This window comes from Oryx dammah, unplaced genomic scaffold (genome assembly GCF_014754425.2).
Source record: "Oryx dammah isolate SB20612 unplaced genomic scaffold, SCBI_Odam_1.1 HiC_scaffold_3, whole genome shotgun sequence".
NCBI classification, from domain to species: Eukaryota; Metazoa; Chordata; class Mammalia; order Artiodactyla; family Bovidae; genus Oryx; species Oryx dammah.
This window is the reverse complement of record NW_024070187.1, coordinates 8,113,279-8,139,554: the sequence shown is the minus strand read 5'-3', so window position 1 is coordinate 8,139,554 and position 26,276 is coordinate 8,113,279.

Below are 26,276 nucleotides of genomic sequence, written 5' to 3'. Positions count from 1 at the left end.
TAACAAACAGCTTGGACAAGCACAGAGGCTTGGGAGACAATCAAAAGTTGAGACAGTTTAATGACAGGGTTCATCACCTATACAAGGCCAGTTCTTCCAGACTTGTAAAGGTGGTTGTTTCATTGATAAGATAGAAACCAATACAGAAAGTTAAGCAAAATGAAGAACAGAGGACCATGAACCAAATGAAGAAAAGAAGATAAAACATCAGGGAAAAAAAAGAAAACCTTAATGAAACAAGGATAAGTAATTTATCCAATAGAGTTGAAAGTAATGATACTCAACAAAATTGTGGAGAATAATAGATGAACACAGTGAGAAATTAAACAAAGAGGTGGAAAATATAAGAAAGTACCCAACAGAAGTCACAGAAGTGAAAAATACAATAACTGAGCATAAAAATATATTTATTTTTTTAACGGCAAAATAAACAAGCAGAAAGGATCAGTCAGCTCAAAGCAAGGCAGTGGAACTCAATAAGAGCATCAAAAAGAATGAGAAAAAGTGAAGAGACAGTTAGCTTAATGGGCTTATGTACAACATCACCATTAAACTGGCTTTACAAAATTATTAAAGGGACTCTTTTTAACTGAAAAGAAAGAGTGCTAATTAGCAACAAGAAAACATATGAAAAATAAATCTCAAAGGAATGGTGATTATATAGTAAATTTCAGGCTCTAATCACTTGTAAAGTTAGGTTAAAAGACAAAAGTAGTAAAAATATGATTATAATAATTAATTAAGGGATACAGAAAATAAGATGTAAAGTCTGACATTAAAAACACAATATTTGAGGGAAGAGTAACAATATTGATTCTAAACGGATGGCTGCGACCGGTGCACTTAGCGCGGCCGAATGGAGCTACCCCATGTCCGATGTCAGTGGCAGAAGCCAGGAGAACCTCATGACCAAGGGGTGGCTGCCAAGAAGAGATACCCCACGTCTGAGGTCAGGGGCAGTGGCCAAGAGTGCCAGGCTGCTACGGCACATGAACGGCTGAGAGGAGCTATCCCAGTCCGAGGTCAGGGGTGGCAGCCGAGAGGAGCTACTCCGCATCTAAGGCCAGGGGCGGCAGCCAGGAAGATCAACCCTGTGTCCAAGAAGCGGTGGCTGCACCAGAGCAGGAGGGCCTAGAGGAGCTATTCCATGTTCAAGGTCAGGAGGGGTGGCAGTGTGGAGATACCTCTAGTCCAAGGTAAGGAGCAGTGGCTGCACTTTTCTGGAGCAGCCGTGAAGAACTACCTCACGTCCAAGGTAAGAGAAACCCAAGTAAGATGGTAGGTGTTGCAAGAGGACATCAGAGGGCAGACACACTGAAACCATAATCACAGAAAACTAGTCAGTCTAATCACACTAGGACTACAGCATTCTCTAACTCAATGAAACTAAGCCATGCCTGAGAGACCACCCAAGATGGGTGGGTCATGGTTGAGAGGTCTGACAGAATGTGGTGCTGGAGAAGGGAATGGCAAACCACTTCAGTATTCTTGCCTTGAGAACCCCATGAACAGTGTGAAAAGGCAAAATGATAGGATACTGAAAGGGGAAATCCCCAGCTCGGTAGGTGCCCAATATGCTACTGGAGATCAGTGGAGAAATAACTCCAGAAAGAATGAAGGGATGGAGCCAAAGCAAAAACAATACCCAGATGTGGATGTGACTGGTGATAGAAGCAAGGTCTGATGCTGTAAAGAGCAATATTGCATAGGAACCTGGAATATCAGGTCCATGAATCAAGGCAAATTGGAAGTGGTCAAACAAGAGATGGCAAGAGTGAGCGTTGACATTCTAGGAATCAGCGAACTAAAATGGACTGGAATGGATGAATTTATCTCAGATGACCATTATATCTACTACTGTGGGCAGGAATCCCTCAGAAGAAATGGAGTACCAATCATGGTCAACAAAAGAGTCTGAAATGCAGTACTTGGATGCAATCTCAAAAAAGACAGAATAATCTCTGCTCATTTCCAAGGCAAACCATTCAATATCACAGTAATCCAAGTCTATGCCCCAACCAGTAACACTGAAGAAGCTGAAGTTAAATGGTTCTATGAAGACCTACAAGACCTTTTAGAACTAACATCTAAAAAAGATGTCCTTTTCATTATAGGGGACTGGAATGCAAAAGTAGGAAGTCAAAAAACACCTGGAATAACAGGCAAATTTGGCCTTGGAAAGTGGAATGAAGCAAGGCAAAAACTAATAGAGTTTTGCCAAGAAAATGCCCTCGTCATAGTAAACACCCTCTTCCAACAACACAAGAGAAGACTCTACACATGGACATCACTAGATGGTCAACACCAAAATCAGATTGATTATATTCTTTGCAGCCAAAGATGGAGAAGCTCTATACAGTCAACAAAAACAAGACCAGGATCTGACTGTGGCTCAAATCATGAACTCCTTATTGCCAAATTCAGACTTAAATTGAAGAAAGTAGGGAAAACCACTAGACTATTCAGGTATGACCTAAATCAAATCCCTTATGATTATACAGTGGAAGAGACAAATAGATTTTAGGGTCTAGATATGATAGATAAAGTGCCTGATGAACTATGGACTGAGGTTCCTGACATTGTACAGGAGACAGAGATCAAGACCATCCCCATGGAAAAGAAATACAAAAAAGCAAAAAGGCTGTCTGGGGATGCCTTACAAATAGCTGTGAAAAGAAGAGAATTGAAAAGCAAAGGAGAAAGGGAAAGATACAAGCATGCTAATGCAGAGTTCCAAAGAATAGCAAGAAGAGATAAGAAAGCCTTCCTCAGCCATCAATGCAAAGAAATAGAGGAAAAGAACAAAATGGGAAAGACGAGAGATCTCTTCAAGAAAACTAGAGATACCAAGGGAATATTTCATGCAAAGATGGGCTCGATAAAGGACAGAAATGGTATGGACCTAATAGAAGCAGAAGATATTAAGAAGAGGTGGCAAGAATACACAGAAGAACTGTACAAAAAATATCCTCACAACCCAGAAAATCATGATGGTGTGATCACTCACCTAGAGCCAGACATCCTGGAATGTGAAGTCAAGGGGGCCTTAGAAAGCATCACTAGGAACAAAGCTAGTGGAGGTGATGGAATTCCAGTTGAGCTGTTTCAAATCCTGAAAGATGATGCTGCGAAAGTGCTGCACTCCATATGCCAGCAAATTTGGAAAACTCAGCAGTGGCCACAGGATTAGAAAAGGTCAGTTTTCATTCCAATACCAAAGAAAGGCAATACCAAAGAAGGCTCAAACTACTGTACAATTGCACTCATCTCAAAGTAAAGCTCAAAATTCTCCAAGCCAGGCCTCAGCAATACATGAATCGTGAACTTCCAGATGTTCAACCTGGTTTTAGAAAGGCAGAGGAACCAGAGATCAAATTGCCAACATCCGCTGGATCATCAAAAAAGCAAGAGGGCTCCAGAAAATCATCTATATCTGCTTTATTGACTATGCCAAAGCCTTTGACTGTGTGGATCACAATCAACTGTGGAAAATTATGAAAGAGATGGGAATACCAGGCCACCTGACCTGCCTCTTGAGAAATCTGTATGCAGGTCAGGAAGCAACAGTTAGAACTGGACTCACTGGACTGGAACAACAGACTCGTTCCAAATAGGAAAAGGAATACAACAAGGCTGTATATTGTCACCCTGCTTATTTAACTTACATGCAGAGTACATCATGAGAAACGCTGGGCTGGAAGAAGCACAAGCTGGATTCAAGATTGCCGGGAGAAATATCAATAACCTCAGCTATGCAGGTGACACCACCCTTACAGCAGAAAGTGAAGAGGAACTAAAAAGTCTCTTGATAAAGTGAAAGAGGAGAGTAAAACAGTTGGCTAAAAGCTCAACATTCAGAAAACGAAGATCATGGCATCTGGTCCCATCACTTCATGGCAAATAGATGGGGCAACAGTGGAAACAGTGTCAGACTTTATTTTTGGGGACTCCAAAATCACTGCAGATGGTGACTGCAGCCATGAAATTAAAAGACGCTTACTCCTTGGAAGAAAACTGATGACAAACCTAGACAGCATGTTGAAAAGCAGAGAAATTATTTTGACAACAAAGGTCCGTCTAGTGAAGGCTATGTTTTTCCTGTTGTCATGTATTGATGAGAGAGTTGGACTGTGAAGAAGGCTGAGCACCAAAGAATTGATGCTTTTGAACTGTGGTGTTGGAAAAGACTCTTGAGAGTCCCTTGGACTGCAAGGAGATCCAACCAGTCCATTCTGAAGGACATCAGCCCTGGGATTTCTTTGGAAGGAATGATGCTAAAGCTGAAATTCCAGTACTTTGGCCACCTCATGCGAAGAGTTGACTCTTTGGAGTAGACTCTGATGCTGGGAGGAATTGGGGGCAGGAGGAGAAAGGGACGACAGAGGATGAGATGGCTGGATGGCATCACTAACTTGAAGGAAATAAGTCTGAGTGAACTCCAGGATTTGGTGATAGACAGGGAGGCCTGGCATGCTGTGATTCATGGGGTCTCAAAGAGTCGGATGAGACTGAACTGAACTGAACTGAACAATAGTGAGCTTTTCAGTGAGACCAAACTTAAGCTATTATCAAATTTAAAACAGACTGTTCAGTTCAGTTCAGTTCAGTTCAGTCGCTCAGTCGTGTCCAACTCTTTGCGACCCCATGTATCACAGCACGCCAGGCCTCCCTGTCCATCACCATCTCCCATAGTTCACTCAGACTCACGTCCATCGAGTCAGTGATGTCATCCAGGCATCTCATCCTCGGTCGTCCCCTTCTCCTCCTGCCCCCTATCCCTCCCAGCATCAGAGTCTTTTCCAATGAGTCAACTCTTCGCATGAGGTGGCCAAAGTACTGGAGTTTCAGCTTTAGCATCATTCCTTCCAAAGGAATCCCAGGGTTGATCTTCTGATGGACTGATTGGATCTCCTTGCAGTCCAAGGGACTCTCAAGAGTCTTCTCCAACACCACAATTCAAAAGCATCAATACTTCAGCGCTCAGCCTCCTTCACAGTCTGACTCTCACATCCATACATGACCACAGGAAAAACCATAACCTTCATTAGACGGACCTTAGTCGGCAAAGTAATGTCTCTGCTTTTGAATATGCTATCTAGGTTGGTCATAACTTTTCTTCCAAGGAGTAAGTGTCTCTTAATTTCATGGCTGCAGTCACCATCTGCAGTGATTTTGGAGCACCAAAAAATAAAGTCTGACACTATTTCCACTGTTTCCCCATCTATTTGCCATACAGTGATGGGACTGGATGCCATGAGCTTCATTTTCTGAATGTTGAGCTTTAAGCCAACTTTTTCGCTCTCCTCTTTCACTTTCATCAAGAGGCTTTTTAGCTCCTCTTCACTTTCTGCCATAAGGGTGTTGTCATCTGCATATCTGAGGTTATTGATATTTCTCCCAGCAATCTTGAATCCAGTTTGTGTTTCTTCCAGTCCAGCGTTTCTCAGGATGTACTCTCCATACAAGTTAAATAAGCAGGGTGACAATATACAGCCTTGATGTACTCCTTTTCCTATTTGGAACGAGTCTGTTGTTCCATGTCCAGTTCTAACTGTTGCTTCCTGACCTGCATACAGATTTCTCAAGAGGCAGGTCAGGTGGTCTGGTATTCCCATCTCTTGAAGAATTTTCCAGTTTATTGTTAGCTCTAGTAATTTTCTGGTGGAGTCTTCAGGATTTTCTATGTAGAGGATCATGTCATCTGCAAACAGTGAGAGTTTTACTTTTTCTTTTCCAATTTGGATTCCTTTTAATTCTTTTTCTGCTGTTATTGCTGTAGCCAAAACTTCCAAATCTATGTTGAATAGTAATAGTGAAAGTGGACACCCTTGTCTTGTTCCTCACTTTAGGGGAAATGCTTTCAATTTTTCACCATTTAGGATAATGTTTGCAGTGGGTTTCTCATATATAGTTTTTATTATGTTGAGGTATGTTCCTTCTCTTCCTGCTTTCTGGAGAGTTTTTATCATAAATGGATATTGAATTTTGTCAAAGGCTTTCTCTGCATCTATTGAGATAATCATATGCTTTTATTTTTCAATTTATTAATGTGGTGTATTACATTGATTGATTTGCAGATATTGAAGAATCCTTTGCATCCCTGGGATAAAGCCCACTTGGTCATGGTGTATGATCTTTTTAATGTGTTGTTGGATTCTGATTGCTAGAATTTTGTTAAGGATTTTTACATCTATGTTCATCAGTGATATTGGCCTGTAGTTTTCTCTTTTTGTAGCATCTTTGTCAGGTTTTGGTATTAGAGTGATGGTGGCCTCATAGAATGAGTTTGGAAGTTTATCGTCCTCTGCAATTTTCTGGAAGAGTTTTAGTAGGATAGGTATTAGCTATGGACACCTTATCTTTGACAAAGGAGGTAAGAATATACAATGGATTAAAGACAGTCTCTTTAACAAGTGGTGCTGGGAAAACTGGTCAACCACTTGTAAAAGAATGAAACTAGAACACTTTCTAACACCACACACAAAAATAAACTCAAAATGGATTAAAGATCAAAATATAAGACCAGAAACCATAGAACTCCTAGAGGAGAACATAGGCAAAACACTCTCCGACATACATCACAGCAGGATCCTCTATGACCCACCTCCCAGAATACTGGAAATAAAAGCAAAAATAAACAAACGGGACCTAATTAAAGTTAAAAGCTTCTGCACAACAAAGGAAACTATAAGCAAAGTGAAAAGACAGCCTTCAGAATGGGAGAAAAAATAGCAAATGAAGCAACTGACAAACAACTAATCTCAAAAATATACAAGCAACTCCTGCAGCTCAATTCCAGAAATATAAACCACCCAATCAAAAAATTGGCCAAAGAACTAAATAGACATTTCTCCAAAGAAGACATACAGATGGCTACCAAACACATGAAAAGATGTTCAACATCACTCACTATCAGAGAAATGCAAATCAAAACCACAATGAGGTACCATTTCACACCAGTCAGAATGGCTGTGATCCAAAAGTCTACAAGCAATAAATGCTGGAGAGGGTATGGAGAAAAGGGAACCCTCTTACACTGTTGGTGGGAATGCAAACTAGTACAGCCACTATGGAGAACCATGTGGAGATTCCTTTAAAAACTGGAAATATAACTGCCTTATGACCCAGCAATCCCACCGCTGGGCATACACACCAAGGAAACCAGAATTGAAAGAGACACATGTACCCCAATGTTCATCGCAGCACTGTTTATAATCATCAGGACATGGAAGCAACCTAGATGTCCAACAGCAGATGAATGGATAAGAAAGCTGTGGTACATATACACAATGGAGATTCACTCAGCCATTAAAAAGAATATATTTGAATCAGTTCTAATGAGATGGATGAAACTGGAGCCGATTATACAGAGTGAGGTAAGCCAGAAAGAAAAACACCAATACAGTATACTAATGCATATATGGAATTTAGAAAGACGGTAATGATAACCCTGTATGTGAGACAGCAGAAGAGACACAGATGTATAGAACAGACTTTTGGACTCTGTGGGAGAGGGAGAGGGTGGGATGATTTGGGAGAATGTCATTGAAACATATATAATATCATATGAAACAAATCACCAGTTTGGGTTCGATGCACGGTACTGGATGCTTGGGGCTGGTGCACTGAGATGACCAGAAGGATGGTTCGGGGAGGGACGAGAGAGGGGAGTTGAGGATGGGGACCACGTGTATACCTGTGGCGGATTCATGTTGATGTATAACAAAACCAATACAATATTGTAAAGTAATTAACCTCCAATTAAAATAAATAAATTTACATTAAAATAATAAAATAAAATAAATTTATATTAAAAACAAACAAAAAACAAAATGGACTGTTATAAATATAATTTGTCGTATGTAAGTTTCCTGATAACCACAAAACAAAAAAATATAGTTAACACATAAAAGATAAAGAAAAAAGAATATAAGCATAGTACTAAAGAAACTCATCAAAACACAAAGAAAAGATCAAGAAGAAAAAAAAGAAAAACTACAAAAACAGTTAGAAAACAATTAATAACATTTCAAAACATACCTATCAATAATCATTTTAAATACTAATGGATCAGATTCTTCTATAAAAAGAAACAGACTAGCTTCATGGATAAAAACAAGAACCTAGGTCCATCTATATGCATCTTACGAGAGGAGATCTTCAGAGTTAAGAACACACTGAAAGTGAAGGAATTGAACTTTTAAAATCCATGTAAATGGAAGCTAAAAGAAAGCTGGAGTGGCTATACTAATATAAGACAAAATAGACTTCTAAACAGAGACTGTAATTAGAGAAAAGGAAGCATGTTACATAATAATAAAGGAATCAATTTATTAAGAAGATATAACATCTGTGAATATTTATGCACTAAACATAGGAGCACTTAAATATATAAAGCAAATATTAACAGACCTACCAGGAGAAATAGACATTAACACGATAATACTAGCGAATTTTGTTACCCCACTTAGATCAGGGAATTACATCAGTGGGATTTTAATACTCCATTTACATCCAGACAGAAAATCTATACGGAAACACTGGCATTAAATGACACATTAGACTAGAGAGATTTAGCAGATGTTTATAGAACATTCCATCCAAAAGCAAAAGAATACACATTCTTTTCAAGAATACATAGGACATTTTCCAAGATGGAATACACATTTGGAGACAAACAAATCTCAAATTTAAGAAAACTGAAACTCTATCAAGAATTTTTTTTTTCAAATCACAATTGATGAAGCTAGATGTGAATTACTCAAATAAAATGGAAAGTTCACAAACATATGGAGATTGAACAACATACAACTGAACGATGAATGGGTCAAAGAAGAAATCAAAGGAGAAATGAAAAAAATTACCTTGGGACAAATGCAAATAGACATTTAACAATCACAAATTTATGGCATGAAGTAGAAACAATTGTAAGAAGTTCACAATGATAAACACCTAACTCAAGGAACAAGAAAAATTTCAAATAAACAATATAACTTTACAACTTGAGGAGCTAGAAAAGGAAGAATGAAAATCAAAGTTAGTAGAAAGAAGGAACTAACAAAAATTATACCCCCCCCAAAAAAAAATAATATAGAGACTAAAAAGACAATAGAAAAAAAAAAGGAACTAACAGCAGGTTCTTCATGAAGATAAACAAAATAAACATACCTTTAGATAGATTCAGCAAGGAATAAAAGAGAGGATTGAAATAACTTAAGAAATGAAAGAGGAGATTTTACAACTGATACTGCAGAAATAAAAAGGACTGTGAACAATGATATGATGCAATATGAGCAATGACATGTCAACAAATTGGACAACCTAGAAGAAATAAACTCTTAGGAACATACAACAGATAGATACAACCTACCAAGACTGACTTAAGAAACAGAAAATGAAAAAATCTGAACAGACCAATTACTAGTAAAGAGATTAAAGGAGTAATCAGAAACCTCCAACAAACAAAAGTCAAGGATCATACTGCTTCACTGGTAGATTTTACCAAACATTCAAGCAAGAATCAATGCTAATCCTTCTTAAACTCTTTCAAAAGACAGAAAATGAAAGGAACTCTTCCAAACTCATTTTATATAACCAGCACCACCCTGATACCAAAACCAGACTAGGATGCCATAAGAAAAGAAAATTACAGGCCAGTATCCCTGATGAAAACAGATGTAAAAATGTTCAACAAGAAATTAATAAACCAACTTCAATAATACATTAAAAGAATTACACATCACAATCAACTGGGATTTATTCCAGGAGTGTAAAAATGGTTCAACATCCATAAACAGGTCAATTTAATAAATCATATTTACAAGACAAAATAAAAATCATATGATCAATTCAATCGATGCAGAGAAAGCTTTTAACAAAATTCAACATCTACTGATGATAAAATCTCTCAGTAAAGTGTATATCAAGGAACATACTTCAATTAAATAAATATGACAAGCCCATAGCCAACATTCATGTTTCAGTAAGAGCTTTCCCTATAAGATCAGGAACAACACAAGGTGCCAATTATCACCATTTTTTTTTTTTTCAGTATCAGTATTGGAAGCCTTAATCAATGTAATCAGATCAAAAAAAGAATAAAAGGTAACCAAACTGAAAAAGAAGTAAAATTTTTACTATTTGCAGATGTCATGATACTATATATAAAAAACCATAAAGACTTCACTAAAAAATTATTATAGCGAATAAATGAATTCAGTGAAATTGTATGATTTAAAATCAATATACAGAAATCATTGCATTTCTATCCAGAAATAAGTGACTTTCTGAAAGAGAATATAAGAAAGAATCCCATTAACAATTTCATTAAAAAGAATAAAATACTTAGGAATAAATTTAACCACAAAGGTGAATGACTTTTACCCACTAAACCATTACAATTCCATACTACCCAAAGCATATAGAGATTGAATGCAATACCTATGAAAATCACAATGGTATTTTTCACAGAAATAGAAAAAACAGTCCTAAAATTTGTATGGGACTATTAAAGACTTTGAATGGTCAAAACAACCTTGAAAAAGAAGAAAAAAGCTGGAGGAATTATGCTGAGTTCTAACTATATTGCAAAGTTTTACTAATTGAAACAATATGGTATTAGCATAAAAACAGACTATTAGATCAATGGAATAGAATGGAAAGCCCAGAAATAAACTCATATATATATGGCCTATTAATTTATGACAAAGGAGTCAATAATATATATGGAGAAAAGACAGTAAATAAATAACTATAATAAATGACGTTTGGAAAACTGGACAACCATGTGCAAAAGTTTGAACTGGATCACTTTATTATATCATACTTAGAATGGATTAGGGCTAGAACCTAAGACATGAAATTTTCAAACTCCTTATAAGAAAAATAGGCAATAAAGATCCTTCACATAGGTCTTGGTGATGACTTTTTGAATCTGATATCAAAAGGAAAAGCAACAAATACAAAAACAAGCAATTGAGACTACATTAAATGAAAATGCCTCTGTATAGCAAAGGAACAGAAAGTGAAAGGCAACCTACTGAATGAGAGAAAATGCTTTCAAATTATATATCTGATAAGGGGTTAATATCTAAAATATGTAATGAACTCATACAACTAAAAATAATAAAAGAAAATTCAATAAAAAGAGAATGAATTAAAAAAAAAGAAAAAAAAAGGCAAATGGTCTGAATAGATATTTTCCAAGAAAATATACAGATGATCGACACGTACATAAAAATATGCTCTACATCATCAATCATCAGGGAGATGCAAATAAAAAACACAGTGAAATATCATCTCACACCTGTTGAATGGCTACTATCAAAAAGACAAGAAATAAGTGTCAAGAAAATGGACAAAAGGGATCCCTTATGAACTGCTTGAGGGAATATTAATTGGTGTACTCATTATGGAAAACAGTATGGACGTTCCTCAAGTTTTAAAAGTAGAACTGACATATGATCTAGCAATTTAATTTCTGATTATTTATCCAAAGGAAAAAGAAAAACATTAAATCAAAATGATATATGCACCTCTGTGTTTGTGTGTATGTATGTGTGTGCACACACACACATACATGCTCAGTTTGTCTCAATCTTTGTGACACTGTGGACTGTAGCCCACCAGGCTTCTCTGTTCATGGGATTTCACAGGCAAGAATACTGGAGTGGCTTGCATTTCCTACTCCAGGGGATCTTCCCAACCTAGGGATCAAACCTGTATCTCTTGCATCTCCTGCATTGGCAGGCAGATTCTTTACCACTGCACCACCTCCAGGCTCATAGCAGGTTTATTTACAATAGCAAAAATATGGAAACAATTTATGAGTCCATCACTGGATGAATGGATAAAGAAGATGTGATACAAATATACAAGAATACTCAGTTGAGTTTAGTAGCTCAGTCGTGTCTGACATTTTGCAACCCCAAAGACTGGAGCAGGCCAGGCCTCACTGTGCATCACCAAGTCCCAGAGCTTGCTCAAACTGATTGCCACTGAGTCCATGATGCCATCCAATCATCTCATCCTCTGTTGTCCCCTTCTCCTCCTGCCTTCAATCTTTCCCAGCATCTGGGTCTTTCCCAATGAGTCCATTCTTCACATCAAGTGGCCAAAGTATTGAAGTTTCAGCTTCAGCATCAGTCCTTCCAGTGAATATTCAGGGCTGATTTCCTTTAGGATTGACTGATTTGATCTCCTTTCAGTCCAAGGGACTCTCAAGAATCTTCTCCAACACCACACTTCAAAAGCATCACTTCTTCAGTGCTCAGTTTTCTCTGTGGTTCATCTCTCACATCCATACATGACTACTGAAAAAATAGCTTTGACTATATGGACATTTGTTGGCAAATTGATGTCTCTGCTTTTTAACATGCTGTCTAGGTTTGTCATGGCTTTTCTTCCAAGGAGCAAGTGTCTTTTAATTTCATGGCTGTAGTCACCATCTGCAGTGATTTTGGAGCCCCCCAAAATAAAGCCTGTCACTGTATCCATTGTTTCTCCATCTATTTGCCATGAACTGATGGGACTGGATGCCGTGATCTTAGTTTCTGATTGTTGAGTTTTAAGAAACCAGCTTTTTCACTCTCCCCTTTCAGTTTCAGTTCCTCTTCCCTTTCTACTATAAGGGTGCTGTCATCTGTATAACTGAGGTTATTGATATTTTTCCCTGCAATCTTGATTCCAGCTTGTGCTTCATCCAGCCTGGCATTCCTCATGATGTACTCTGCACACAAGTTAAATAAGCAGGGTGACAATATACAGCCTTGACATACTCCTTTCCCAATTTGGAACCAGTCCATTGTTGGATGTCTGGTTCCAATGGTTGCTTCTTGACCTGCATAGAGATTTCTCAGGAGGCAGGTCAGGTGGTCTGGTATTCCCATCTCTTTATGAATTTTCCACAGTTTGTTGTGCTCCACACAGTCAAAGATTTTGGCGTAGTCACTAAAGCAGAAGCAGATGTTTTTCTGAAACTCTGTTGCTTTTTCTATGATCCTACAGATGTTGGAAATTTGATATCTGGTTCCTTTGCCTTTTCTAAATCCAGCTTGAATATCTAGAAGTTCTCAGTTCATATACTGTTGAAGCCTTGCTTAGAGAATTTTCCAGCATTACTTTGTAAGTGTATGTGATGAGTCCAATGTTGTGGTAGTATGAGATGGCTGTATGGCATCACCGACTCAATGGACATGAGTTTGGGTAAACTCCGGGAGCTGGTGATGGATAGGGAAGCCTGGTGTGCTGCAATTCATGGGGTCAAAAAGAGTCGGATGCAACTGAGTGACTGAACTGAATTGAACTGAATTTGAATATTCTTTAGCATAGCTTTTATTTGGGTTGAAATGAAAACTGACCTTTTCAGTCCTATGATCACTGCTGAGTTTTCCAATTTTGCTGGAATATTGAATGCAGTACTTTAACAGCAAGTTCTTTTAGAATTTGGAGTAGTTCATCTGGAATTCCATCACTTCTACTATCTTTATATTGATGCTTGCAAAGCACCACTTGACTTCACACTCCAAGATATCTGGCTCTAGTTGAGTGATCACAGCGTTGTCCTTATTTGGGTCATTAAGATCTTTTTTGGATAATTCTTCTGGGTATTCTTTCCACCTCTTCTTAATATCTTCTGCTTCTGTTAGGTCCATACTGTTTCTGTCCTTTATTGTGCCCATCTTTGCATGAAATATTCCCCTGGATTCTCTAATTTTCTTGAAGAGATCTCTATTATTTCTCATTCTATTTTATTCCTCTATTTCTTTGCACTGATCACTGAGAAGGCTTTCTTATCTTTCCTTGCTATTCTTTGGAACTCTGAATTCAAATGGGTATATCTTTCCTTTTTATCTTTGCCTTTAGCCTCTCTTCTTTTCACCGCTATTTGTAAGGCCTCCTCAGACAACCATTTGGGCTTTTTGCATTTCTTTTTCTTGGGGATGGTCTTGATTACTGTCTCCTATACAATATCACGAACCTCTGTCCATAGTTCTTCATTCAATCTATCAGAACTAATACCTTCAATTTATTTTTCACTTCCACTGTATAATCATAAGGGATTTGATTTAGGTCATACCTGAATGCTCTATTGGCTTTCCCTACTTTCTTCAATTTAAGTCTTAATTTGGCAATAAGGAGTTCATGATCTGAGACACAGTCAGCTTCTGGTATTGTTTTTGCTGACTGTAGGGAGCTTCTATCTTTGGCACAAAGAATCAATCTGATTTCGGTGTTGACCATCTGGTGATGTCCATGTGTAGTCTTCTCTTGTGTTGTTGGAAGATGGTGTTTGCTATAACCAGTGTGTTCTCCTGGAAAAACTCTGTTAGCCTTTGCCCTGCTTCATTTTGTACTCTAAGGCCAAACTTGCCTGTTACTCTAGGTATCTCTTGACTTCCTACTTTTGCATTCCAGCCCCCTATAATGAAAAGGAAATCTTTTTGGTGTTAGTTCTAGAATGTCTTGTAGGTCACCATACGACTTTTCAACTTCAGCTTCTCTGGCATTAGTGGTTGGGGCATAGAGTTGGATTATTGTAATATTGAATGGTTTGCCTTGGAAACAAGAGATCATTCTGTCATTTTTGAGACTGTACTCAATTACTGCATTTCAGACTTTTTTGTTGACTATGACAGTGATTCCATTTCTTGTAAGGGATTTTTGCCCACCATAGTAGATATAATGGTCATCTGAATTAAATTCGCTCATTCTGGTCCATTTTAGTTCACTGATGCCTAAAATCTCAATGTTCACTCTTGCCATTGCCTGCTTGACAACTTCCAATTTACTTTGATTCATGGACCTAACATTCCAGGTTTCTAAGCAATGCTGTTCTTTAAAGCATTGGACTTTAATTCCATAGAATATTATTTGGCCATATGAATGAAATCATGTCACTTGTGAAAACATCGATAGACTTCAAGGCATTATGCCAAATGAAATAAGTTAGAGAAATCAAATAATATATTATCTCTCCTATATGTAGAATCTAAAGCAAACAAACAAAGCACATATATACAGAGATTGGTGTTTGCCAAAGTTGGAGGTAGAGGGTAAGAAATGGGTCAAATTTTTGTTTTGTTTTTAGTTTAAGTAAATTTTTTTCTAAAAAAACTAACTACTTAAATGTTCTTAAAATACATTTCTTGTTGTTAATTCACCTGAATAATTTTGTTAGTTTCACACTTTAGTAATTTAGATGCCTAGCAATTCTTTCATTTAAAACTTCTCAAGCTTGATTAATCTAAATTTCGGTCAACATTTTTCCTGTTATTTAATTTCTAACATTGCAATTAGATTCCTCAGTGGCCTCCAGCCATGACCTATGTATTTATTCTCTGAGCCTTGACTAGTGCTATTTATCTAACAACAAATTCTCTTAATTACACAGACAGACTAATTAAACAAGCTCCCTTTGAATTTTTACAGAATTATTTTTATGTACAACTAATGTGACACACAATTTACTGCCTGCTACAATTGGTTTTCTTTGTAAGCATATGTTATCTATTTTCAAATTGGATTTTAAAAAAATGGGAGAGAAAGAAAATCTTATGCTTACCACATTAAATATACCACAGATATTGTACAAAATATAAGTACTTATATTTTTCCACGAACACCTCCTTTCAGTACCCTTTATTACAGATCTCAAAATTATTTCTTCTTTTTTACTGATGTTCATGTCCCTAGAAACCACTGATTTCTGAAAAGTGTTTCTCATGAGAAATGCTAAGAGTACAGATTATACAGTTTTTACTTTCATCATTCAAAATTAAAAAGAAGTACTGAAATCTTAACTGGAACATGAGAGCTCCAAAAAATTGTTTTAAGCTTATGACAATCAAAATAAATGTTTCTGTTAGCTATAAAAATTTTCTTATATTTCTTGTTACATGTAGAACCTAAAAATACACCAGTTCTCCATACTTCTGTGGTACTATGTGAATTACAATGTTAATCCACTTGAATCTGGGCTGGCCCTGTGACTGGCCCATTGAAGGCATCAGGAGTAATAGCATAGCATTTGTGATCCAGGACTCAACAGGCGTTGCCACTGCCATGTAAATAAGCCTGGGCTAGGAGGCTAGATGGGAGACTGAGAAGCTCAACTGTGCCATTCCAATCAAGTCATCCAAAACCAGTGAAACCAGAGGGAGTAAGCCAACTTGAACAAGGCCTGCAAAGATCAGCAGAACACTGGAATAAAATTAACTGGGGCACTCCTACAAGAAGCAGGACTGAATCTTAATGAAGGAACATATAATACCTGCTAGTAGAAGGATATGGCAACATTCGCCTGGGTGGAATTTTCAAATTGAAACTAGTGATTGCTGAGTGTTCATGGAATGTTAGGTCCATGAATCAAAGTAAATTGGAAGTTGTCAAACAGGCAACCTTTCTCAAATGAGATATCCCAACTAAAGACTTAAGCACAATATCAGAATCACAATCAATATTAGCAAGTGTTTTTGCCATGAAATTATTCTAAAACAGCATTTGTTCACTAGTTTCTGGTCAGATGTCCTACACCTAATTGCTGTGCCACTTGAATAGCTTTTGATATTTATTTCTTTACCTTCTATTTTTCCAAGTAACAAAATTTCTGTTTATTCAACTCTTCTTTTAAAGATTCATTTTCCTACTTTCACCATCCTCTATATCTTCCTCTGGACACAACAAATCTTTCACTGCCTCCCTCAAATAGTGGGGACAGAACAAAAGTCACCCTAGAGATGCTCTGATAGGAGTACAGAATTCAAAAGGAACTACTTCTTTCCATTTTTTTTCCAGCCTTTCTGATGGCTTACTGAACTTATTTTTCCCACATGAAACATAATCAGGCCAAGGGTCTCATTCATAGTTTTCTTCAGCTGCTGTGCAAACAGACTTCAGTTTCAGTTCAGTCACTTAGTCATGTCTGACTCTTTGCGACCCCATGGACTGCAACATGTCAGGCCTCCCTGTCCATCATCAACTCCTGGAGTTTACTCAAACTTATGTCCTTTGAGGCAGCGATGAAATCCAACCATCATCTCATCCTCTGTCATCCCCTTCTCTTCCCGCCTTCAATCTTTCCCAGCATCAGGGCCTTTTCAAATGAGTCAGTTCTTTGCATTAGGTGGCCAGACTTTTGGAGTTTCAGCTTCAGCATCAGTCCTTCCAATGAACATTCGGGACTGATCTCCTTTAGGATGGACTGGTTGGATCTCCTTGCTGTCCAAGGGAGTCTCAAGAGTCTTCTCCAACACAACATTTCCAAAGCATCAATTTTTTGGTGCTCAGCTTTCTTTATAGTCCACCTCTCACATTTGCATTTCCCCACATTTGCAGTTAAAACACTAACATTGAAGAGCACTAATCACAGATCACCATAACATATATAACAGTAATGAAAAAAAAGTTCTGAAATATTGTAAGAATTACCAAAATATTACGCAGAGACATGAAGTAACAAAACACTATTGGAAAATGGCATCAATGAACTTGCTTACCACCACAGGTTTGCCACAAACCTTCAATTTGTAAAAACAAACAAACAAACAACAAACACATATTTACAAAGTGCAATAATCTGAAGCCTGGTTAAAGGAACTATGCCTGTATCTAATATATAGGGTTAATTTGAGCATTAGATGAAAGAACATATGTAAGTGCCACAGAATGAAATGAGATATTCTGGCTCAGATGGTTAAGCATCTGTCCACAATGTGGGAGACCCAGGTTCCACCCCTGGGTCAGGAAGATCCCCTGGAGAAGGATATGGCAATCCACTCCAGTACTATTGCCTGGAGAATCCAATGGAGGGAGGAGCCTGGTAGGCTACATGTAGTCCATGGGCTTGCAAAGAGTTGGACACGACTGAGTGGCTTCACTTCACTTCACTTCACACCTCAACTACATGTACACAAAAAAATTGTTGATTTTGCTTTTTATTTTTCTGAAGGTTTCATTGCCACAATTGTTTACTGGAACAAGATTAAGAATAAAGGACTGGGTATCTTATAAACATGAATTAATCTGCACCGGCAGTGGTTATATCATGCTCGTCATGCACAGGGGCTCAATCATGTCTGACTCTGTGTGACCCTATAGACTGTAGCCTGCCAGTCTCTGTCCATGGGATTTCTCAGGCAAGAATACTGGAGTAGGTTGCCATTTCCTCCTCCAGGGGATCTTGCCCACCCAGGGACTGAACCTGCATTTCTTGCATTGGCAGGTGGATTGTTTACCACTGAGCCACCTGGGAAGCCAGGGGTCATATCATCTTTTATTAAAGTACTGATTCATCATCTATGTCTAAACCAACATTAAAATGAGTAGATTAAAATAATCACATTTTGCTTGCTCTCAATGTTCTGGTAACTTTTACTTTTTTCATCATTACTTAGTGAATATTTGCCGTAGCCAAACTTGAATTTATAAACAGAAGGTAGGTTGCTCTCACAACCTATTTCATCTTCGCTTCAGTTCAGTGACTCAATCGTGTCCGACTCTTTGCGACCCCGTGAATTGCAGCATGCCAGGCCTCCCTGTCCATCACCAACTCCTGCAGTTCACTCAGACTCACGTCCATCGAGTCAGTGATGCCATCCAGTCATCTCATCCTCTGTCGTCCCCTTCTCCTCCTGCCCCCGATCCCTCCCAGCATCAGAGGCTTTTCCAATGAGTCAGGCCTTCACATGAGATGACCAAAGTATTGGAGTTTCAGCTTTAGCATCATTCCTTCCAAAGAAATCCCAGGGCTATCTCCTTCAGAATGGACTGGTTGGATCCCCTTGCAGTCCAAGGGACTCTCAAGAGTCTTCTCCAACACCACAGTTCAAAAGCATCAATACTTCGGCACTCAGCCTTCTTCATAGTCCAACTCTCACATCCATACATGACTACTGGAAAAACCATAGCCTTGACTAGACGGACCTTAGTCGGCAAAGTAATGTCTCTGCTTTTCAATATGCTATCTAGGTTGGTCATAACTTTCCTTCCAAGGAGTAAGTGTCTTTTAATTTCATGGCTGCAATCACCATCTGCAGTGATTTTGGAGCCCCCCAAAATAAATTCTGACACTGTTTCCACTGTTTCCCCATCTATTTCCCATGAAGTGATGGGACCGGATGCCATGATCTTCCTTTTCTGAATGTTGAGCTTTAAGCCAACTTTTTCACTCTCTTTCACTTTCATCAAGAGGCTTTTTAGTTCCCCTTCATTTTCTGCCATAAGGGTGGTGCTTAGGTTGCAATTAATTCTTACAAATGAAATTATATATTATTTGTAGATACTTTTAAATTCTTTTTTTTTTTCCTATAGAAAACTGAAGCAAACAAAAGTTGGCAGATTCTGCCACTGCAATATGATACATAAACATCACAACATCAATTAGCAATAATTAAAGCTCATGTTATAAAATCAGTTCTATTGTACCTTCTGATATTATTCTTAAATTATGTGCTACTCTTAAATGTATATGCTTTATTTTCCTTATTTGCATATTAGATAAATACATCTCACCCCTGAATTTCTTCTGAGCTCAGATATAGCTGTACTGACTTTTAAGCTATACTTCCATTTATTTTTCCACACTGAGATCATATATAATTGCACAGAGAGATATACTTCAAAAAAATTGTAGTGCTATCCAGAGTGTCTGAGATATTCTTCATTTCAGATATATGAAATAAATTGTGTTTGAACTTTCAAAGTCTGTTTTCCTAAACTCTAGGTTCCATGAGTAATTATGACCTGTCTTCATTTGCATAACTATCATAAACATGAAGATACCGTCATTATGATTATTTATTCCCTAGGTTACTATCATTCCCTCTTCACCAAGTAATTCCTTCTTGTTTATTCCTTGAGATTGTTTGAAAAATCTTTCACCAAAAAAATACATTTTTAGTTTCCCTATTAATTAGAATTAAAGAGTTTCAATATCTTATACTACAAAGTAAAGTAATAGAATGAATGACCTTATCCTAATCCTCAGAAAATATACAATTGTCATTAAGTGAGTTAAAATGAAAACAAACCCATGACCTCCATAACTACTTGGAAGAACTTTGTGCTAATCTTCAATATTTGGAAAGCTGTTATATTCATATCTGCCATTCTCAGAAAAAATAAAAGTTTCAGCAATATAAGGAATTAGTTAGATTATTTTGTTTTACCAAATAGGGTGTCTCAAGCAATTGCTGAATGGACAGATTTCTCTTATATTCACAGTGCTTGCCTTGGAGTCAGCTTTGTAATCTGTTTTAGGAAAATATTAGCCATATACTCTTTATAGCTTGGTTGTTTTAAGCCTACATCCATAATAAAATTCATTCAGTCGTGTCCAACTCTTCGTGACCCCATGGCCTATATAATTCATGGAATTCTGTAGGCCATAATACTGGAGTGGGTAGTCTTTCCCTTCTCCAAGGGATCTTCCCAATCCAGGGATTGAACCCAGGTCTCCTGCATTGCAGGCCGATTCTTTACCAGATGAGCCACAAGGGAACCCCATAATAAAATCACTTACTTTCATCTTTTCATGTGAATCTTCCCCAACACTGATGTAGTCAACTATGGGAAGAAACTGAGGCAGCTGATATAAGTCAATTACCCTGATACAGAAGTCATTACTGTATTCTACTCTTGGGTTTCCAGATATAATTTTAACTGAGTGTCTCATTGACATATTCTGCTGCTCCAGTCATGCTTTATATTGTATTTGTTTTATTGTTGCTGTTGTTTGCTTTTTTTTTTTAACAAAGAGAATGAACAGTATCTTTTGCTCTTTATGCATTCAATACACATTCACAAGAAGCATGTTTTAATTACTTTTACAAAATAAATATAAGGGTAAACTTTGGACACTACTAGTTTAGACATCACTACAGAAAAGCATTGACAAACAAAAATTATTTAAGAAATCCACCACCCTGACTTCTTCAATACCTCTGCAATTTGTATTATTCAGATAATAGTTTCATCATCCTATTCATAAGGCAGATTCAACACATTCAAGTCTCCTAAAAACTTCTGCATTATTTATGATTGTTGCCCATTCTCTCTATCTAGAAATTCTCTTCTTGTTTACAAGGTCCAATTTTCCTCCCATATTTATTTCATTTTTTACATTGCTTTCTTCCTCCAATCATCTCTTACATTTTCTTTATCAAATCCTTTTATATGTATCTTCCTCTGTGACCTCATACACAGTATGATTTACATTTCATATATTCACTGATTAATCTCAGAGGAAGATCTCCAACTCAATCATTTCTGTTGAGTCTCATCACTAAAGTTTAATTCACGTACAAAGCACTTTCACATAGATATCTCAAAGCAAGATATTGATGATATGATCTTGTCCTCCTGTTTTCCTTGTCTCAGTGAATGGACTCACTCAGCCAGTATCACACAAGGAAATAGTTTCTGATCTCACTCATCCTGTTCTTTGAATCAGCCACAAGGAGTTATAAAATTTACTCTCTTAACATCTCTTATACCCATTCCCTTCTTTCATTTTCATCAGTCATTACCCTAGTTTAGGATTTTTCATTTTAATCTGAACAACTGGACTAACCTCCTAATAAATTTCACAGCCATTCTTGTGTTCCTCTCCATTCTCCACACCACAGCCAGAGAAATATTCCCACAATGTTCATTGGCAAAGCCACGTCTCCCTTTATAGTTCTTCAGTGAGTTACTACAGGCTTAAATATCTTAACATGGAGCCAAAGATGGTTCCTGCTCTGGCTGGTACCCACTTTTATAGTTTTGTCTCCTGGCAATTCTTTAGCTATGTCTTCTTTCTTATCAACACAAAACTCTAGAATTTCCCTAGAAATGCCTGCTGTTGGGAAAGCAACTTATTTTGCACTATGTTTTCCACTTTGTATCTACTACCTGCTCCACAACATATGTATGTGTTTCCCAGGTAGCCAAACAAGTTTTGTAATTCGGGTGTGAGTGTGTGGATGTATGTGTGTGGATGTGTTATCCACCTCAGTGGTGTTTTTCTTATCCCAGCCATATTCATGTGCATACTTAAGTGCAGAACTCATATTCATACCCATGCTTATTTCTTCTCAATTTTAAGTACTCTGAGGTTAGACTGGCCCATATTTTTGTTCTCCTGCAGGGCGAAGCAAATAGCAAGAGACTATACATATGCATTGTTTGAAAGGATAAGTAAAACTATAGTGAATAATACCTGAAGATATATCACAATGTCTCATATCTAAATATCTCCTGAGAATAAGTAGATAAGATTTTGTTTCATTCTCTTGTCACAGAAATATACCACCAGAAATGTTGATAATGCCTGTTAGAAGTGATTTACCTGCTTATCTTTATAACCACTGACACTTGGGACACCTGGTTACAGAAATAGCCCATTTAAAAAATTGATTTCACTGAAGTTATATTTAAAATTGTTGGCATATGTTGCCTCTGTATTCTTTCCCTCTCAGACAGTCCTTTCTCCTTTCCATATCATTCCACAATGCTCATGGGGAGAATCCTTCCTTCATCCATTTATCTAGGTCCTCAGCTATTCATAGTGTCATCTCCTCTGAGTATCCTTACTTAACAGTAATCCTCCCTTTGACACTGTGACCTACAAAACTCTCATCTATTCCTATCGTTTTTGCAGATGGTAGTTAAAACCCTTATTTGAATAATATTTGCTACTGCAATAGCCTCAGAAAGTTACTTTTTTTTCTCACAAAACTTTTCTCTGGGGATAAGGTAAGAATTTTCCTAGATTTACACTATCCTTCCAGACATCAACCTTACTTATTATTGTTCTTCTTTACATAAAATCATTTTCTTGGAGATTCAGACCACACAGCAAGGTTTTCACCGTCACCTCCTGTAGCAGAGAATGCTGATGCTGGCCAATACTTCCATTTCTCCTCTTTCTCAAAGACGGAGAGATATACTTGATTCCCCAGCTCTCTTGCAATCATGTTGTGCTTTCTTCTGAGTTGCAGGCAATGGAAAGTCACTGAACTTGAAGTGTACCATTTACAGGACTGGCCTGTGAAATTTCTCATTTGAACTCTCCCTTCCTCCCTCTCTTCCCTCCTCTGTCAGCCAGATGAAGCAAATTCCAAGCTGCCCAAGAGCGTGGAAAAATCCTGGCTACCTCTATCACCCTGTCACACATTCATTTGCACACAGAGCTTTCTTGTTTTAATGAAAGAAATTTGAAGCTAGTAAGAATAGGTATGGGACTTCCTTGATACAGGGGATGTGGGTTTGGTCCTTGGGGGGAGGGGGACTAAGATCCAACATGCTTCAGAGGAACTAAGCCCTCCCACCACAACTACTGAAGCCCACATGCTCTGAAGCTCAAGCACCATAAATAGAGAAGCCATGACCAGAGGGAAAAACCCCGTGTGACATGACAAAGATCCCACGTGCTGTAACCAAGACCCAAATAAATAATATTTCAAAAAATAATAGCTAGTGTTACTGTTCTTAATGAATGTGTATGTGTGTTAGTCAGTCAGTGGTGTCCGACTCTTTGCAACCCCACAGACTGTAGCCCGCCAGGCTCCTCTGTCCATAGGATTCTCCAGGCATGAATACAATAGTGGATTGCCATTCCCTTCTCCATAAGATCTTCCTGACCCGGGGATTGAACCCTGGTCTCCTGAATTGCAGGCAAATTCTTTACCGTTTGAGTTACAGGGATAAATACATCTGCTAAATACCAGGTTATAATCATTAATTCCAAGAAGAATGTAATGATTCACTCATTTTGTTTCTATTTCCACAATTTTCATTATCCCAGATAACATTATTACATTCTGAATTTCTTAATATTTTAATGACTATAATTTTTCCTCAATAAACTACTCCTGAGGCCAAAGGCAAGTTTTATAATCCTATAAGCTGAACTATGTCCTAAATCCCTCTCTCTGATAGCAAATTCTTATCCCCATGAAGTATTTCTTTTTCACTTACTTTCATATTAAAACTCCCAATATATTTTTGTCATACTATGCTTCTTGGCTTTACTTTCCTAATGAACTTCATCATTATGTTTGGCCATTTCTTATTAGTCTTCTTGATATCTTCAGACTCCTGTTCTCCTGTATTTCTTCTACCTCTTTCTGAACATACCTGCAACCTGCAATCTCTCTAATCACAAATACTTCCATCTTCTGAGTTGCTGAGCTTTCCTGGAGAAAAGTCACATAACTCTGCCAGATGGGGCAGATTTATAGTTTCCAATTTCAGTTGGGTCCTCAAAATTGCTGTCAATTTATTTACTCAAACGACTCTGAGCTTAATGGCTCTGACCTGTGAAATGGTGTGAGCCCAGCTCTCCCTTCCTCAGCATTCTATACTTATTTCTGAGTCTTTTGCACACACCGAGTTGTGAATTTATGAACTGTGATCCCCACACTGCATTACCCTGGTCTCTACTCCTACTTCAGCTTTCACTTGCCCACACCTACTCTGCACACAGTTGCTTGTGGAAACCTCACCACTGCCAGTCACTATATTGATATCATAGCATCACCACCAGGAATGCTATCACTCAATGCTCTGAGTACCTTTCTCCCTTGCAGAGTTAGAATGATGCAAAGCTCACCCTTGTTGCAGAAAAAAATTTCCTCTCAACCTGTGATCACATGTGATCATCTGAACATCAAAGTGGCTGGGCTCCCAAGAAGAGACTTGCATTATTTTCCAGCCAAATCCTGGGAACTTCTGCCCCCCACCTCTTCACCTAGCTGCTCAAGTTTTTCCCCTGGTGCCACAGAGGAAATAGATATGTCATCATTTACCCTAAACTCTCTGTCTTTCCCCTCCAGCTCCTCCTCTAACAAAAATACCTTTTCTACTATTGGATGTCAAAAAGATAATTGAAGACAAACAGAGATAGTGTGTCCAGGTTAGATTAATGGTGTGACCAACTGAAAAAAAAACCGCACAATCTAAATATTGAGAATTATGTTTTATTTGGTGGGCAAAAATGAGGACTTGAAGTCCGAGAGTCAGCCTCTCAGATATCTCTGAGAGACTACTCAGAAGAGGTAAGATAGAAGCCATGGTAAGACTAAATGGTTGGAACATCAAAAGATTACTGTTAATTAATGATCTCAAGGTAATGAATTGAGCACTTTTCTATGTATGGGAAAGTGCAGAATCTGGACTCATTGAAGTCATCCGTTTGATATGCACCTCCGCTATCTGCAGCCAGTATGCTGGGCTTTCTCCTCCTGAGGCTCCTCAGGTACACCTTTGGGGGTCATGACAGCAATGGCAGATTGCTTGATGGTAGGCATCCTGCATCTACCCTGAGTTCCCTCAGGGGTCACACTCAGGGGATGGCTGAAATGTGATGGCTTTATGGCTGCGACATTTGTTTACTGAAGTGGCAAGCAACAGTTTTTCACTGACACTCTTTCATTTTGGGTGTAATGAGTCAAATAATCTTTGTTATCCTTCTCTGTGACCTATCAACTGATTATAAATGAAGAACATTCTATTCAAGGCTTCAAATAAAAATAATTTTGGATGTTCAAACCTAGAGGGAAAAAACAGTTTCTCCTTGCATTCCTTCAAAAACATTCATTCATTAAACAAGCAGTTTTCTTAGGGCTATACTAGCTGAGGTAGACGTATATATTTTCAATGCTTACTTTCTGTCTCTAGGGCAGGCACAATATAAGAATTCAGCTGTTCAGTAGAGAAATAAGTACAATAAAATGTTTAACTTGCTGTGATAAAAGTTGGTATAATATGAGGTCATAAAGAGGAGAGTGAATAATTTAATTTGAAATAGAAAACAAAAGCTTCTCAGAGAAAATGATATATGAGAAGTTCAAATTTGATTTTGTAAGTAGTGGTTATCTCTCTTATATAAGATTATTGAAAGCATCAGATTTTATAAAACACACAGAATCATTTTTACAAGTTTAAGAATGTAAAATATAATGGCTTCTTTTTTTCCTACACAGATGAGTGTATACATAATTACACAAGTATATGTAACAGAAGGTTAAAAGCCTCTGATGAAGACAGAGTATCTTTGTCATTGTTCTTATTCTTACCATGCCATGAATTGGTCCTACAACATCTATGCTAAGTCACTTCAGTCATGTCCGACTCTGTGCAACCCCACAGACGGCAGCCCACCAGGCTCCCCTGTCCCTGGGATTCTCCAGGCAAGAACACTGGAGTGGGTTTCCATTTCCTTCTCCAGTGCATGAAATGAAAAGTGAAAGTGAAGTCGCTCAGTCGTGTCCGACTCTTAGCAACCCCATGGACTG